We start from the raw sequence: 17,459 nt of genomic DNA on the forward strand, positions 1-17,459 counted from the left end.
CTCAATAACCTTTCAACAACCTCTCGGCCCTTACCTTTGTAGGTCTGTAATTATGTAATGCAAACTTAAGAGGCGAAAAAGTAAAGGTATCCCTGTAACATGTCATGGAGGCACATAAGTTTGTGAGACGTCAAGGCTCCCACATTCTCTAGACTGTCGCTCACAGATGGCGGTGAGGTAGTCAGCCTCACACGCAGTCCGCACTTTAGGTCCAAGGAAGATTCCTAGTAGTCATTTCTGTTAGAGGCTGAGTCGATCCCAGGGCCATAGTAAAGCTGAAAGGATTCGGTCAATTGAAGGAAAACCAATGACCTCATCGAGAATCAATCCCGCGGCATTTGCGCTTGTAGCATAGTGCCTCCACCAACTATGCTACCTCGTGTCCACTTGTAACGCAGCCTGTCTAATGTTAACTACACCAACTTTCATGTTCCATGTTCTTTTAAAATTTATCACTTCATATTCACATTATTTTTACACCGCATGGGCCCTAACCATCTGGACAAGGGTCTTTGGTTAATACAGTATCTGCTGGATGGAATTCATCGCGTCCATTTTCCTTTAATTCCGCCTTGTGACTTTCTGAGTGTCTTTCGAGGCTTGAAAGCAAGTAATTAATTTAAAATCAATAAATGTGCTTTTGCGCTATAAGGTATCCTATCTTAAGTACCTTCCGAAGCCACGCTGTAGTGGATATGGGTTTTACTACGCTCTACGCCGTTGGGCATGACAGCGAAGTGTGTCTAAAGAACCTCAATATGCTCAGTACTGTTAGACATATGTAGACACTCTGCATTTGCTGTCTATCCGTCGTAACGCGTCGGTCTCTCTGCTTGGACTCGAATCAAGGGCCACTCAGTCCTGATTGTATAAAATTGCTGACGAGACTATAGTTAGTCTTATTTTTCTTATTGCTAGTGGGGTGGGACTGAGCCCCTTGTACTGCGGCCACTTCTGGTCTATTGTACCAGCCCCAGATGATAGGTTCTTTTTTAGTTTACAATCTACTCAATACATAAATAGAGTAATTAGTAAAAGGGGTGGGTGTATGTAATATTGAAGCAGGTATCATCCTCCGATGATTCTCTGGTGCCTATCTAATGAGATCCTCTGGCCACATTCTGTTTAGTCTTCTTTCTATTGCTGGTTGGTTGAAGAGGTTTCTCATTAGTTGGTTGTTGTTTTGAGTGGTCCGGTATTCGTGTTTCTCCGCGTATGCTCTGATGACTTCTGTTACATAAGGTATGCTTAGATCATTGTGTAAGGTAGCGTTTGATACGTACCAGAGAGCATCAACTAGTTTTCTTAGTGTTTTGGATTGGATCGTTTGGAGAATTTTTGTGTTGGAAGGTTTGCTGCATCCCCATAACTCTATCCCGTAGGTCCAGACTGGTTTGATTATTGTTTTGTACAGGATTATTTTGTTTTCAAGAGATAGCTGTGATTTTTTGTCGATTAGCCAATTCATATTTCTGGCTTTGAGTTCTAGTTGTCTTCTCTTAACTTTTATATGCGTTCTCCGCGTTAGTTTCTCGTCAAGGTGGAGTCCTAAATACTTAGCTTCTTGTTTGATGGGTATGAGGATGTTGCTGATACTAACTTGCGGGCAAACAGCTCTTCTTGTTGTAAATGTTATTTGGGAGGATTCTGCAGGATTTACTTTGATTTTCCATTGTTCCATCCAGTTCTGGAGTGAGTTGAGGCATTGCTGCAGTTTTTGGGAGGCTGTATTTGGAACTTGGTCTGATGACATTATTGCTGTCTCATTGGCGAATGTTGCCATTAGCATATTGTCTGTTGGTGGGACGTCAGCTGTAAAGATTAGGTACAGAAAGGGGCCCAAGACGCTGCCCTGTGGAACTCCTGCTCGTATCAGTTGGTATTCGGATAGTTCGTCATCGATTTTTACTTGTTAGTAACGTTCGTTCAAGTATGATTTTATAGTAAGATACGTGTATAATTGTGCGGATAGGTTCATTTTCAGTTTATACAGTAATCCTTTGTGCCATACTTTGTCAGAAGCCTGCTGAACGTCAAGAAAGACCGAGGTACATGTTTTCTTTCTTTCGATGCTTTCTTCATTTTGTTGACGATTCTGTGGCACTGTTGGAGTATAGAGTGATTTGCTCGGAAGCCAAATTGGCGCGTAGGGATTATGTCATTAGTAGATGTTGTTTCTGCAAGTCTTTTGAGGATGAGTCGTTCGAATACTTTGGATAATGTGGGCAGTAGGCTTATCGGTCTGTACGAACTGATTTCGGTTAGTGGTTTTCCGGATTTGGATATCATCATGATTTGGCCGTACTTCCATTGCACAGGAAGTAGCATAGTCGCATCATACTGCTGTAAATAGTTGTTAGTAGTACGATGGCTTTTCGTGGGAGATTCATGATGATAGGTGAGGGTGATTGTGAAGCAATTGGTGGAATGAAGATTGGCAGGGAAACCGAAGTACTCGGAGAAAACCTGCCCCAGGGCCACTTTGTCCACCACAAATCCCACTTGACCCGACGCGGGATCGAACCCGGGCCGCCGCGGTGGGAAACCAGCGACTAACCGCTTGAGCTATGGGGCGGCCATAGTTAGTCTTAACTCTGAAATTTATATTTTCACTATTTAGGCGGGTGCGTGACTTATAGACGGGTCGGGGTTGGATTTATTGACACTTTATTCACACAACTCCGAACTACAGGAAATTGCAGCTCTATCGCTGATCTGCACATTTTACTGTTCACTGTTACACACGCACTAGGATTCTCAGTCTTCACCAGTCGTATCCTGATTTATAACAGTTTAAATTTCACTTCAAATCACACATTAAGTCTTCTTTTGACTGCTTAATTCCTTCTTGCCATTAACTTGCAACGGCCAACTCAATTAAATTATTCTGTTCCAAACCTCATATACCGGCAGGCTGGCGTCTCGAAACTCGACTCGACTACTACTCACTCGAACGACCGTATTTGTCCCTTTATAACTCCTCGCGCACGGACCACACAGGAAAGACAGCCTCTCTATTGTTAAGAAAGCTTGTTTAGTGATCCACTGTCTAGCAATGGGCGTCCTATTGTTGTGCGCATACGCTTCTGGGGTGTGTTTATCGAGTCATTGCCTAGCAATAAACATCTTTTCTGACTTCCCTATTCTGGCTTTAGGGCATCATGTCACAATATTATTAAAGAGAAAGACCATAAATTACTCATTCATCTTCTGTTCAAATAGTTTCAAAACTTAAGGCGATCTATAATTCAGAGCTTCATTTTACCCTCCAGTGTAAATTGATTTCATTTCATTAAACCATTATTCATTCTATAGGTACGTCAGCAAATAAACATTTCCTAAGGAAGACAAAACATTCCAGAAAATTCCGTGAAGAGTGTTTCATTATTCAATTTTATTTCGCTTGGGTCGTTTATCTAAAGAATGCTTCCAGGTCCGAGGCTTCTGGTGATGTTTCGTAACAAATTTATTTTCTTACGGTGAGGGGTTGTTAGGACCACTCCAGCCTCCAAGCTGGAGGACAACCTCTTGTCGGCTGTCTGCTTCTGTTTATTCAGGAGGAAATTAAGGAAGGGTTGAATTCAGGCAATGCTTGCTACCATTCACTCCAGAAACTTTTGTCTTGACGTCTGCTGTCTAAAAACATAAAAATTAGGATCTACAAATCTACAATTTTGCCTGTGGTTCTGTATGAGTGTGAAACTTGGTCTCTGACATTAAGGGAGGAACATAGACTGAGGGTGTTTGAGAACAGGTTGCTGAGGAAAATATTTGGACCGAAGAGAAATGAAGCGACAGGACGTTGGAGGAAACTGCATAATGAGGAGCTTCATAACTTGTACTTCTCACCAAGTATAATTAGAATGATCAAGTCAAGGAGGATGAGGTGGGCAGGGAATGTAGCAAGAATGGGGGAGAAGAGGAATGCGTATAGGATATTTGTGGGAAAGCCAGAAGGAAAGAGCCCACTGGGAAGAAAAACACATAGATGAGTGGATAATAATAAAATGGATCTTAGAGAGATAAGATGAGACGGTATGGATTGGATTGATCTGGCTGAGGATTGGGACCAGTGGAGGACTCTTGTGAACACGGCAATGAATCTTCGGGTTACATAAAATGCTGAGAATTTCTTGAGTAGCTGCACAATTGGCGGCTTCCCGAGAAGAGCTCAGCTCCATGAGTGAGTGAGAATGAGTATTTCATTTACACAAAATGCGCTGCTTTGGACATTAGCCTCTGTGTTGTTTGCAGTCTGGGATAATGCTTCACAATAAAGCAGACGATAGCTTGAATTTCCTGCAAAAGAAGCGAGAAGAGGCTATTTCTGTGATAAATATACCCCTGTGATTTGGGAGCAAGTAATTTCATTCCTTACGCATGAACTCACTCGAAAGAGCATGCCACTCTCTGAATTCAATAAAGGAGACGAATGGATCAAAAGTTGAAAGAGTGAATTGGATAAAGGAAGTAGAAATTCGAAATTTACACACAGAATTACGTCTCGACTGAGTGAAAAATTGAGCTTGCAGCTAACCCGGGCTTATATCTCCATTAGGAACAGCAATTTTTCATAATGATTCTGTTGTATACAATTACATCCTCTACAAAGAGGCACAAGCTAGGCCGCGCCATAACTCAAGCGGTTAGTCGCTGGCTTACCACCGCGGCGGCCCGGGTTCGATCCTGGGTCTGGTAAAGTGGAATTTGTGGTACTTCGCTTTCCCCTGCCATTCTTCATCATCATGATCACCCGGGGCAGGTACAATAGGCCAATCAGCGGCCGCCGTGCCGAGTGAACCCAGCTGGACTCCCCCCCCCTAAGCGAATTAAAAAAAGAGAGGCACGAGCTGGAATTGCTTCTGATTGGCTAGCGAACATTGGTTCGAATCCCACCATGGACAATATTTTTCCTCATCACCATATTGAAAGGAAATCTGGCACACACTCAGCTTCGTATCCCATCCATGAAATTAAGGCGAAGGGAACTTAAAAGCTAACTATGTAAGATTTGAGGCTTTCAGGGCGGTGACTATAAAGAAAAGTCTTCTGGGAATTGGCACCGTGTATATGTGGTGTTAACTGACGTTTGGGAGGAACGTATCGCCTCCATCTTCAGGGTAGAAGGAAAAATATAAGAAATCCGCAAGCGAAGAGACCGTGAGAACCGGTAAAACAGTCTGCTTAACCAAAAGGGCGATTTGAAATATCTTGTACGTAAAGCCCTAATTTACGCTGGAAGAATTATATTCCTTAACGTACAACCGAACGGATTGAAACGTCCAGACTTTGATGTTGACAATGGAACATGAGCCTAAGGACAACGATGGCTGCAACACCACAAACAACTCGCTCTTTTCTTGTAATGAGAGTAGGACAACTCCAGTTTTTAATTTTAAAACGAAATATCTATGTAGGGCTAACTACTCTAAGCAGGCCAGTGCTGATCGGTTTCTCAATAAGCTGTTTCCATAGAAACCATATACAAACTAATCTCCATTATGATAATTATGGAACTTCTGTGTGCCATCAATGAATTCTAGTGTTTCAGTTTGTATTAGAGTGTCATTCAGCCACTAGCGGAAATTATTAACCAGAAGTCTTCCCAGGGGTAAAGGGCGGCCGGCGCGTATGGCTGACAATATCATCGCCATCTGTGAGCCGACTGTCTAGAAAATATGGGAGCCTCACCGTCTCACAAACCTATGGGCCTTCATAGCCTGTTACAGGGATAGGTTTACTTATTACAATGTCATCCTTCTTCTTCTTCTTCTTAAATTCCTGTTGCTTCCACTTGGGGCATAGGCATCCGTGAAACGCTTCGTTTCACTTCAGTGTCTTGATCTAAGACAGTCGGCAGGACGCCTTGGACGGGTGATCAGCTCGTCGCAAGGCCTGTACCTCGCAAGGCCGTTACCTATCACAAATATAGAATAAACACAAACATACATTCAGGTCCTGATTGGGATTCGAACCCACAGTCGCGGTTTTCGAACGGGCGAAGGCATTTCATGCCTTAGACCACGCGGCCTCTGTGATCGGCCACAAAGTCATTACACCGACTTTAAAAATGGTAACCCTATACAGTTATACTTATCCTACCAAGCTGTATTTTCGGATCATCATTAGGTTAATAGCATTGATTTCCGGTGCAGTCATTGTTTGAGACTCAGTGTAAACGGCTGCAACGTGGAAGTGTAAATCAAAGGAAGGTGCTCTTTGGAATCCCGAGCTAGAAATGGGCACTATCAAATTTTCCGGTTCGATATTCAACGGATGTCCGACAAAGACCAGTATATTTTTCAAGTCGTCAGAAGACGGCTGTAAAATGTAGTCAAATTCCTGATAAGGGATCGCAGAAATTTCAGTCTTCTCCGGAGCGATATATATAGATTAATAACACGACTTTTAGTCACCTTTTAACAATCTCTTACATCTAGTGAAGAACTGCAATGAACTGAATTGAATAAGGCATACTTAGACACTAAAAGAGAGATTTTGAGCGAAAGGATAAAGCACGTGATGTCTACTACACGTACGAGTATTTAATATCTCCATGTGATATATCTACAGATACGAAAATAAACATCTTAACGCACAGTCTCTCAAATATGAACTGTGGTGCTAAAATCGAAAGCATTTAAATAGAGATATGGAATGAAGGGACAAACACAGTCCTCGTGCGAGAAGCAATTGTAATTCTGAGGTTAAGTGTAACAGGTATAAAGGATTTAACTTGCTCTGTGCTCCAGCCCTTGTTAATATCTAATCCCTACCTCCCCTTCTGCCACCTGATGCTTCATCTGACCTCGTTGTCAGTTCTCAGAAATGTCAGGAGGAGAAAATTTAAGATTCCGAAATTATGCATATTCATGATTATAGTACTTGGTTACGTGTCTAGGGTTCCGTGACTAATAATAACGGGCTCTGAATTGGATGATTGGATTCATTAACATATTCTTTTACAATTTCTCGTAATCACAATCAGTTATAGCGCTATCGCTAATCTGCCCACAAATCGCTAGTACACGCTCCATTCTCCTTCTCCCTTGTACTACGAAGAAGTCGAAGTCACATTGCGACTGACGGTCAGTCAGTCAGTCAGTATGTCTTGGTGTCGAGCCCCATGTGGGGCTCATGACCAGATATTTATTACTGTTTGACATTTACGGTCTTGCTTTCGTGGGGCGCCCTCTCTAACGAGAGAGCGGGTCTGTCTTCTATATATGCTGCTGGCCCTTGCCAGCGCAGTCTCTCTTGGGTCCGAGTCCCTTGAGACTCGCGACCATATTTTACGGTCTCAGATTTGAGACTTCCCTTTTCGTCGCCTCCTACGACTCGCAGGGTCACGGTGGAGTCTTCTCTGTCCCTTATAACTCCTCGGCACGTACCCCACGGAAAACATCTTGTTTAATGCTCCGTTGTCTAGCAATGGATGTCCTTTTATTGTTGAGAGCGTAACTCCGGGAATATGTTTAGCGACATGTAGCCTAGCAATGGGAGTGGCGCGGACAACATGGAAAACACCTCTTGCATTACCCTATTGTTGCGTACTCGTATTTCGAGTGTTGACTAGAAATGGGTCTACATGTCACAATACATATTCATGGCTATAGCTCACATATAATATTATAATGTGTTAGTGACTAAACACGGGAGTTGGATTAATAATTGGAATTACTGAAACCTTGTAAGTCGTGACTATAAATAAGTTTAATACTCTTCAGATTTTAATGGAATAAAGACTAATTGATTCTGCTAAACGTCCATAACCATTACAAACTGAAGATGGAGGAAGAAAGAGACTAATTTTTAATCACTCCTTTTTACTTAGGAGAATATTTAATATCAGATTATGAAACTTAGTCCATTTAGTGAATTCACGATGACAGCAATACATAAGGTTAATGCAGCGGTATTTCATTAAACTTGTATTGAGATACAAGTATATCCAATTCGAATACCACTCAGCTATCCTGACTTAAACGTTCCTGGATATCTTCAGTCATTTCAGGCAGATTACGGTGAAATGCTTTTAAATGGGCTTTCATCGATTCAATCTAATTCCTTAAATTCTGCCGGTTGTTCATTTTTGCCATATTTCTTGCTCTACAGCTTATATTTGATACAGTATGGTTAAATAATGAAATAGCACTCAACACCCAACATCCCCATTGTCGTTATTGTCAATAACATCAATTAAGTGGATACTATATTTACCATTTAGTTCAACGTTAAGGAATTCTGCAATTGGTATTCAGTGTGAGTTTGGGTTTTGCATCGTATAGCTGTGGGTTGTGTTTCCGACGTTTCAGAGGACACATGCTGTCGTTCAACCTCAGCCTCGAACTTCTGCCGCGAAGATAAATGTAGTATGTACTTTCGAAACGTCGCCAATATTGTCCACACCCATAGGGTACAATGTTCCAAGAACAGTATCAGTATCAACAGTGAACAACCGTGAAATCCTGTAATCAGTAAAGTGCGATTGTTTCCACAAATCGGCATCAACCGGTTCATCTTTTTAATGGCGGCGGGTTATGAGAGTTGAGATCCTCACAAGGGAAGAATATGAGGTACGCCGTATAGTCCGGTAAATAAATTCCTCTAGAATATTGGTACCTACACTTATGTACCAGACTACATGACACTGCTTCTCGGAAGATTGTACTTATTATTGCTAATGCTTTTTCTATGATTTATTTCCTTCTTCACTTTTTCATCTTATGAGCTGGACGGTATAGGGAACGGAGTTCTTGTCCCGGTAGGGTAAAAAAATTCTCTTCTCCACGTCGTCCAGACCGGCTCAGGGACTCACCCAGCCTCCCATCCAATGGGCACTGTGGGTTCTTTCCCCGGGGGTAAAGCGGCTGGGACATGAAGCTGGCTACTCAACTCCATTCAGTGCCGAGGCCAAGAAAATATGGCTCTATACATCCACTTCCCAGTACTCCTTCATGGGATAGTGTTTAATTAGTTAAGCACAAGGATAACTTTACGTCTCTCTCTCTCACACAGTGCTTGAAAGGATTAACAATTTCCTATCGACGGTTTCCTTGCTACCTGTTTCGTTATTTAACGTAGACGTATCAATGCACAAATTATTTAATGCCATGTGGGACGGAACAATTTATGTGCCGTGGACTGAAAAGCACGAGAAAGGAAGAAGTCGTGGCCTATTTACAGATAATCTGAAAATCACGTGTTGGACCTGTTCGAGATAGACTGGAAAATATCTTTTGTTTCCTTTGCCGCTACAGCCTCAATTTGGGTCTCGGCCTACCTCCATGAAACACTCCATTTCACTTCCGTTTACTAGATCTTAAGACATTCGATAGGACTCCTTGGGTGGGTGATCAGCTCATCGCAAGGCCTCTCTATCTGTACACAAACACAGAAAAACATACATACACACACAAACACAATGCTGTGAGTGGGATTCGAACCCACTATCCCGGCTTTCGAGCGAGCGATAACAGTACATGCCTTAGACCGCTCAGCTACCGTGACCGGCAGTGTATAAGAATAATATATAAGAATTCAGTTCGTACCTCACAGGAAACAGATCCGAACCCACGATCCCGAGCGAGCGAGAACAGTACATGCCTTAGACCGCTCGGCTACTGTGACCGGCGGAGAATACTTTACCTCTGAATTAGAGTAATTTTGGAGAAATTGCTAGTAAAACTGAGGGGAGTTTCAAGAGAAAGGTCCATTAAAGTCGTAGAATATCTTTTCACATGGGTAGTTCCGTCACTTTCATAAAATGTAAGTCGCCGTATCGCTAACTTGACGATCAACCACCTGACAGATGTACGTCGCTCTGACGTCACGCTCTCGTCCATCTAACGCGTTTCTTTCATAGCTCTACTCCTTTGAGGTAAAAGGGATTAAGTGCCGTTCTGTTGCAATGTAAGTCTGGAACGACACACCTGGTGCTATCGCCGGCATTAGGTCGTTAGAGCTGCAGTGGTGGGCTCTCACGTTACACCACGGACAGGTGGTTCGATTGTCGGCTGCATCCATTAAACGCAATGAAAGCCACTATAAACCACAGTAAACACTACCACGTTCACCTTAAATATTTCAACCTTTTATGGGTTTTTTTTTCATTGGCGCTACAGCCCTCATTTTGGGCCTAGGCCTGCCTCCATGAAACTCTCCGTTTCACTTCGGTTTTACTTGATCTTAGACATACGGTAGGACTCCTTGGGCGGGTGATCAGCAAGTCGCAAGGCCTCTACCTGTACACAAACATCCATGCCCTGAGTGGGATTCGAACCCACGATCCCGGCTTCCGAGCGAGCGAAGACAGTACATGCCTTAGACCGCTCGGCTACCGTGACAGGTCCTTTTATGGCTTACTCGTAAAAAGATGAAAAAAATATGTTTTAAAATCAAAATATGAACATCATAATTTACTGGCTATCACTCCGGATTCGTTGTTAAGAAGTCTCAGGTTTGAAAACAGGATGGATATTGGCTGCACTTGTTATGATTTTCCTCAGTCTGTTCAGAAAGATGTCCGAAAGCTTCCATAAATCAAGCCAGGATTGTTATCTATCACTTTCACTCTCAAATTTATTATTCACACTTGATGCAATATTTTTTTTAACTGTCCACCTAACTACACGCTACTGAGTGTCCTTGAGAAATTATACTTACCCAAAAGATTAAGAATTTACCTAGATTTATGCAGCTCTAAATTCCACCTCCGGTCGCTATCCTGAGCAATTTGAATTTGTTTTACACCTTCACATGATATGCCTTTAAGATCAATAGCATAGGGCCAATTACAATCGTATTACGGCGTATAGATCCGTTGCTTGGCAAAGTACTAGAAACAAAAGACGACAGCAGCCGCTGATATGCAGTGATCATGATGGGCAACGGTTATACAAACATCGGAGGAAAAGGGGTTTGCCTATGCGGTCCGCGCCGAGGAATTATAAAGTAGAGAACTGGGGCAACCAGTTTAGTTGATAATTGGCAGGCAGTTCTGTACTGGAATCTTGAAGGAAAGACCTGAGAGAGGGGGGCTGAAGAATCCCTACTATTAATATCCGTTACCAGGAAACGGCTGTTGAAAATACTGCTGGCTATAGAGAGATTATCGATAGCGCTGTAATTATTTGTAGTTCCCAGTTTTCTGTTTCTGTGCCGTATTAAAAAATATACGAATTTTTTGTACCCAACATGAATATTGCACCTTGATCTTTGATTCGTATTATATGTACATAATTAAGTTATTTAATGGACTACTTTACAAATATAACAATTACACCCCAAAATAACAATATCTCATTTCACAGACACAACGCCAAAACACAAAAAACTTGAAGACTAATGTACTATAGTAGTATATGTATATCCAACAATACCTAAGTTTCTTGATAATCAACAGAGGCCCAAATCTTTTAAGGGACTTTACATCTTAATATCTGATAATGTGACATGTCAAGGCATTGCCAGGTAACGGCTCGATAAACACCCCGTGATACGTGCACGCAACAATAAGACAAACGTTAATAGCTCGTTGCTAGGCAACAGTCAACGCGCAAATATACTGGCTAGATATCTATCATGTTACTTGTTTTCTGTGTTTCCTGTGCTAAGCAATAATAAAACTGTATTTTCTGTGTTGTCCGTGCGGGGCCTATATAAAGAAGATCTGTTGCAGCTTCGATTAGTGAAGAGTCTGGAAGGGTTCAACAGTTGAGAGTACAAGGACGAGAATGGAGCATGTCCTTAGCGAATTGTGAAGATTAGTTGAGTACTATTGGGACAGAGGAGCACAAAAGATAGAAGACGAAATAGCAAGAAGACTTCATAGTGACTTGAAGCGCTAGTTTCTGTGTTGAGATCCGTTGCCAGGAGACGACTAGTGAAGGCTAAGAATCCTAATGCGTATGCAACGGTGAACTGTAAATTGCGTAAATCAGCGATAGCGCATTATTAATTGAAATCAAGAAAGAGAACTTGTAACGGAAGTTCCAATAAATCCATTCATCTGAACTAGATCCCGTACCCCATACACGTGACAGTAAGTTGGTATTAACAAAAGTCATATTTTTATTGCGAAAATGGTTCCACTTTATCTGCAGTTTGATAACCACGTATTCACAAAACCATCTGAGGATCGTTAATAGAGCAGAACATTTCTTGGAGGGAGAAAAAATGAAGTTAATAGTCACTTTATTTATCTTATTTACTTTCATATAATTATTGTATATACTGCATCGGTAGTTACAACATATATGATTTAGCAAAGGCGACGGGTACAAACTCAGAAACTCCTCATTACGTAATTTTCTCAATACCTCTGTTATTTCTTTCTCCATGATGAGGGAATTTTTTGATTTTTCGATTGACCTAATCCTTCCAGCCGCAATATGGTCCTGGGGTAGACTTAGCCTCTAACAGAAATGAGTACCAGGAATCTTCCTGGGAGTAAATACCGGCTGGCGCGTAAAGCTGACAACCTCAGCGCCATCTGTGAGCTGATTACCTAAAAAATGTGGGAGCCTCGACATCTCACAAACCTACGGGCCTCCACGGATTATTACAGGGGCAACTTTACCTTTTATACACCCTAATGTTATTCTTCAAATGTTGTTCTCAAACGTTCTACAATCAGAGTCTTAGTTTATGACGAAATATTAATGTTGTTCCTACGTTCGGCTAAGAATCGTGCTATGAAGACGTATGGGGAAGTGGAGGTATATCTCAGCGCATTAACTTCGGAAATATATGGAGGCGTGTGTTTAGATTTGGACACCAGCAGCTTTATTACTCTGGAAAAGGGCCCCTGGTATCCACAGGTTAGAAAGCTTGGGCCCCAGTGTCGGTCAGGACGCAGTGGGAAGGGAAAACTTCTTCCTCAGCCCGGAATCGAACCCCGATAGGCCCACCTCAAGTCCGCAGTCTGGTCAATATACTAAAAAGCGCAAAGAGCAATGGAAATGCTGTGTTAATATAGAAGGCCCTACATCCGAAGATTATAAATATATTGCAAATCTCTGAGATGAAAACACTGTTACTGCTGACAAGTTTCTGCTGGAAAGTTTAGTCTGCACTTTAAGCCCATCTTCCCCTGAACAAATTTATGAGTCGCCTTGGGATCAACTGCAGACAGGGGAGCAATGGGACAACGACGCTGACCCCGGCGATGTTAGTTGCGTCTGTAAAAGGAAAGGTGACAGTGCTGAAGTAGCAAATTTGTTGCTTGAAATAGTAGCAATATAGCGCAATATATCACAAGACGCAGGCTTGTAAAACCCAGAATGTCTCTCGGCATCCCTATTGCTGTGCATCTCAGAATATCTAACGAGGATCTGTAGGAATATCCTTTGGGATGTGGTGCCGTTTAGTTCACTGACGTTTCGTTAGAACACGTTATATTTATCTTCAGGCTTCTTTCTGGGTTGCTTACTCCACGACGTTGAAGATAGAGGTGCTACGTTTCACTGGAAAATTGGTTTGCACGAGTTACATCCTAGAAAACAGTACTGTTCATGTCAACAGCTCTCGGTACCACGAACCCAGAAACCTATAAGATGATTAACAAGAAATTCTGGGAAGAACTATTGTAATTTCTTTGGATATGACACGGGCCGTAAAGAAAATGAAGAGAATTAGGGGATATACAAATACAGACAATCACACAGTCTCATAATCATCCATTTATTCTTTTTAAAAAATCAGGAAAATAGGCTCAGAAACTTCGTGAGATTGTTCATGTGTCCGAAGTGAATTGGAATATGGATGTGAAAATGGAAAAGTAAAACCCTCGTTATCGGTACTTAAGCCGGTGAATCTGATTTTAATGGTACAATATGAAGCCTGATCAGTTGTTTTGAATTCCTTGCTCTTACAGAAACTGAGGGACTATAATAATCCTGCTATGACAGAGAACACCGTTACTCCAACATGAGCTAGATCAATCCAATCTGTATCTTAACGCACTAAACCTGATTAAGATAGACAACATTTTTATATTATCCTCACATCTACTCACAGATCACTCAAGTGTTTTCTTCCCTTACCGTTTCGGTCAAGCAGGTTTTTTTCCTTCCCCGTGCGTGCTATATACACCGCCCACCTTCTTGATTTCACACGGTAATAATATCAGATGAAGAATACAATTATGAGTTGCTCCTTTGTTCATTTAACGAAGATTTCTCAACTGTATATGTTATGAAACGTCGAGTATAGGATGCTTGTGCCTAATTATAAACAAGTGACCACCGCTCATTTTAAGATATGTTACTATTATAGCATTTACGTAAGGGAACTGAAGAAATACACGAAATTTTTCAAGTAAAATATGGATTTCCAGTCGCAGGTCTGAGGCCTACTATTTAGTCCCGCTTTGTGAAGAAGATGAAAGGTAAAGTTGTCCCTGTGCTTAATTAATTAAACACTGTGCCATGAAGACATATGGGGGAGTGGAGGTATAGTTTTACAATTCTTGACTTCGGCACAAGGGAATCGCCTCAGGTACACATTTATTAGGAGACTGAGTGGGCCCCAGAGCCGGCCTAAAACCTATGGAGAAAAGTAAAATCTTTCCCCTGCAGAGAACCAAACCCCGGCCATCCAACCCGTAACCCATCGATCACTATACCGACTGAGCTATCCCTACTCCTTCTAAAATAAAGAGGAAAGCGTTAGTAGGTATTTTGGTGGATTTGAGGGATACTGTCGCTGGCCACACAGAATCAATTGGTTGAGCTGCCTTGCAGTACAATATCCGATTCGCAAGATGTGGAGGCAGGGAGTTGTATCGATGTAGAAACATGCAATGCCGATCAATACAGCAAGCTGGGGCTATGTAAACCTAAGTAAGGTATGCGGAAGAGCAATGACCGCTGAGACGCTCCTTGGCCTCGCGTCTCATTACGACCGATGCTTAAATTATATATATATTAAGATTCATAAAGAGAAAGAAACAGCGCAGACCCGGCAATTGTTTCCGAGACATGAAGACGTAACAATGCTTTTCGTAAAGGTAAAAATAAAATTGCCTCATTGTCTACACAAGAAATGCCAACGTGAAATATTATGAATTCTATATCTCGGCATTAGATGAGGCTGAGCGGCCGATTTCACGTTCCGGCCGCTCTAAAGTGGGTAAGGAGTCACAGATATTAATGATATAGGAGGGTGTGCCGATCTCATGTCCGGTATGCACATTGTGGCAAAGAGCAAAATTCCTGCCCCTGATGGGAACTTAATCCCCATTCCATAGGCACTTTATTGAGTCAGGAGAGTATTATTATTATTATTATTATTATTATTATTATTATTACTTTACTGAAATTGGGTATTCACCCAGTGGCAGTAGATCTTATACTGATACAGACAAGGAAAGACTATAACATAGAGGGAACAATACAAAACAAAGTACGTACATTGAGCAAGGTAGTACATATATATAGTGCAAATCCAAACATATATAAAGCCATAAAAGGGCACGTACTTGTCACTGTTTTAAATCATTCAACAATGTTAGAGATTAATTTTAGCTGTTATTTCTTGCCGAATGGTATAAGAAATTTACCTTGTTCGGTCAGTTTAAAATAATTGAAAAGGAAGAGATGAAGGCAATTTTTTGTTTATTTGGTGGGGTGAGGGTCCACTCTGTACGTCAGCCACTAATTGACCTATTGTACAAGCCCCGGATGATAGATGATGAATGTGGAGCAGTCGGTGGAATGAGAATTGGCAGGGGAGACCGAAGTACTCGTAGAAACCCTGCCCCAGTGCCATTTTGTCCACCACAAATCCCACATTCCCTGACCCGGGGTCGAACCCTGGCCTCCGCATGGGGAAGCCGGCGAGTAACCTCTTGTGCTATGGCACGGCCCTAAGGAAGAAAGTAAATTTATCTTTATGCTTAAATAAGCTACACACGATGAAGGTGTATGTGGGAATGTAGGTACATATCCTCTTGTTTTAACCTTCGCAGTGAATAGAGATGATCTGCTTCAAGTTCCGGACTTTATACCCGAAAGATAAAGCACCAAAGGTACCCAAACATAGGTGTGTAGACGTCAGAACCAGACTTGGTTCTGTGGAGAAGAGAGAAATATCTCCCATTGCCAGGAATTGAACCCCTGTAATTCAAACTTTCACGAGAAGTGAGAAGGATGGATGAAGGAGCTGAGTTCAATTCCGTGCTGGCACAAATTCTGTGGCTCGTTCGGCCTGCGATACAGTTTAATTGATACTCCGTTTGGAACATCTGGTTGTGAATGGCTTTGCGTCCTATACAATGCTAGTCCGTATTAATTTCGCGCAGGTAGAGCGAACGGACTGGACGACTGGGGGACTGCAGATCGATTCCCGCCAGAGGCAGAGAGTTTTCTCAGCTGTATAAAGACCAGACTGGCTCCGGGTCAATGCAACCTCATGTCTAATGACTATAGGTTGCCTTTCTAAGGGGACTAGGAGTTGGGGCTTAGGACTCCACTCCATCTTGTGCCGAGGTTAAAAATGCGCTATGCTTCCCCCTCACCACACTTCATGGCGCAGTGCTTAATCTAACATAGAGACAATCGCTGCAACGAACGACGTGTAAAATATCTAGTCCAGGCCGGATGTATATCCGTCCATTCTCCTACCCAGTGTTTAGCCGTGTTCTTTCACCCAAGGAAAAAATGTTTAAATATGGAACGCGACGTCCACACCGGCTTCTTATTCAACCAGCTTCTTATCGAAAGGTTCCAGGAGTATAGAGGTCGTAGTGTGAACCTAACCACTTCCGTCCAGGGCTGTACCATAGCTCAGTCAGTCGCCGGCCTTCCCACCGCGACGGCCTGAATTGAGCCCACGCCAGGTCATGTGGGGTTTGTGGTGGACAAAGTGGCACTGGGGCAGGATTTCTCCGAGTATTGCGGTTTCTCCTGCCAATTCTCATTTCACCGACTGCTCCACACTCATCATCTATCATCCGGGGTTGGTACAATAGGCCAGTTAGCGGCCGCTATACCAAGTGGATTCAGTCACACCCCACCCCAAGAAACTAAAAAAAAAATACTACTTCCGTCCAGTACTGACGTTCAGAATGCAGGGAAGTTTACCTCCACTGCCTCTATTCACCTCTGTATGCAATTTCTGTCTTTGATTTTATTGTAAAGGGTAAAAAAATAAAGCTATCCCTATAACAGACCATGGAGTCCAGTAGGGCTGTGAGACGTCGAGGTTCCCACTTTTTCTAGACAATCGGCTAACAGATGGCGGTGAAGTTGTAAGCCTTACGCGCCGGCCTCTCTTAACCCCCAAGAAGATTTATGTTCTCATTTCTGCTAGAGGGTGAGTCGACCCCAGGGCCATAGTGCGGCTGGAAGGATTAGGTCAACTGAAAAATCCAATGACTTCCTCGAGAATGAAACCCGCGATCTTTCGTCTTGTAACATAGTGCTTGTACCAACTTTGTTGTACTCATGATAAATGAT

The 17,459-nt window shown here is 42.4% G+C and overlaps 1 protein-coding gene across 1 annotated transcript in view; it reads right to left on the reverse strand.

The window, feature by feature from the left end:
• LOC111869292 (cGMP-specific 3',5'-cyclic phosphodiesterase) overlaps nucleotides 1–17,459 on the reverse strand; it is a 114,714-nt gene that overhangs the window by 75,352 nt on the left and 21,903 nt on the right. The window lies entirely within an intron of this gene.

The sequence above is a fragment of the Cryptotermes secundus genome, unplaced genomic scaffold, assembly GCF_002891405.2.
Source record: "Cryptotermes secundus unplaced genomic scaffold, Csec_1.0 scaffold124, whole genome shotgun sequence".
NCBI lineage: Eukaryota > Metazoa > Arthropoda > Insecta > Blattodea > Kalotermitidae > Cryptotermes > Cryptotermes secundus.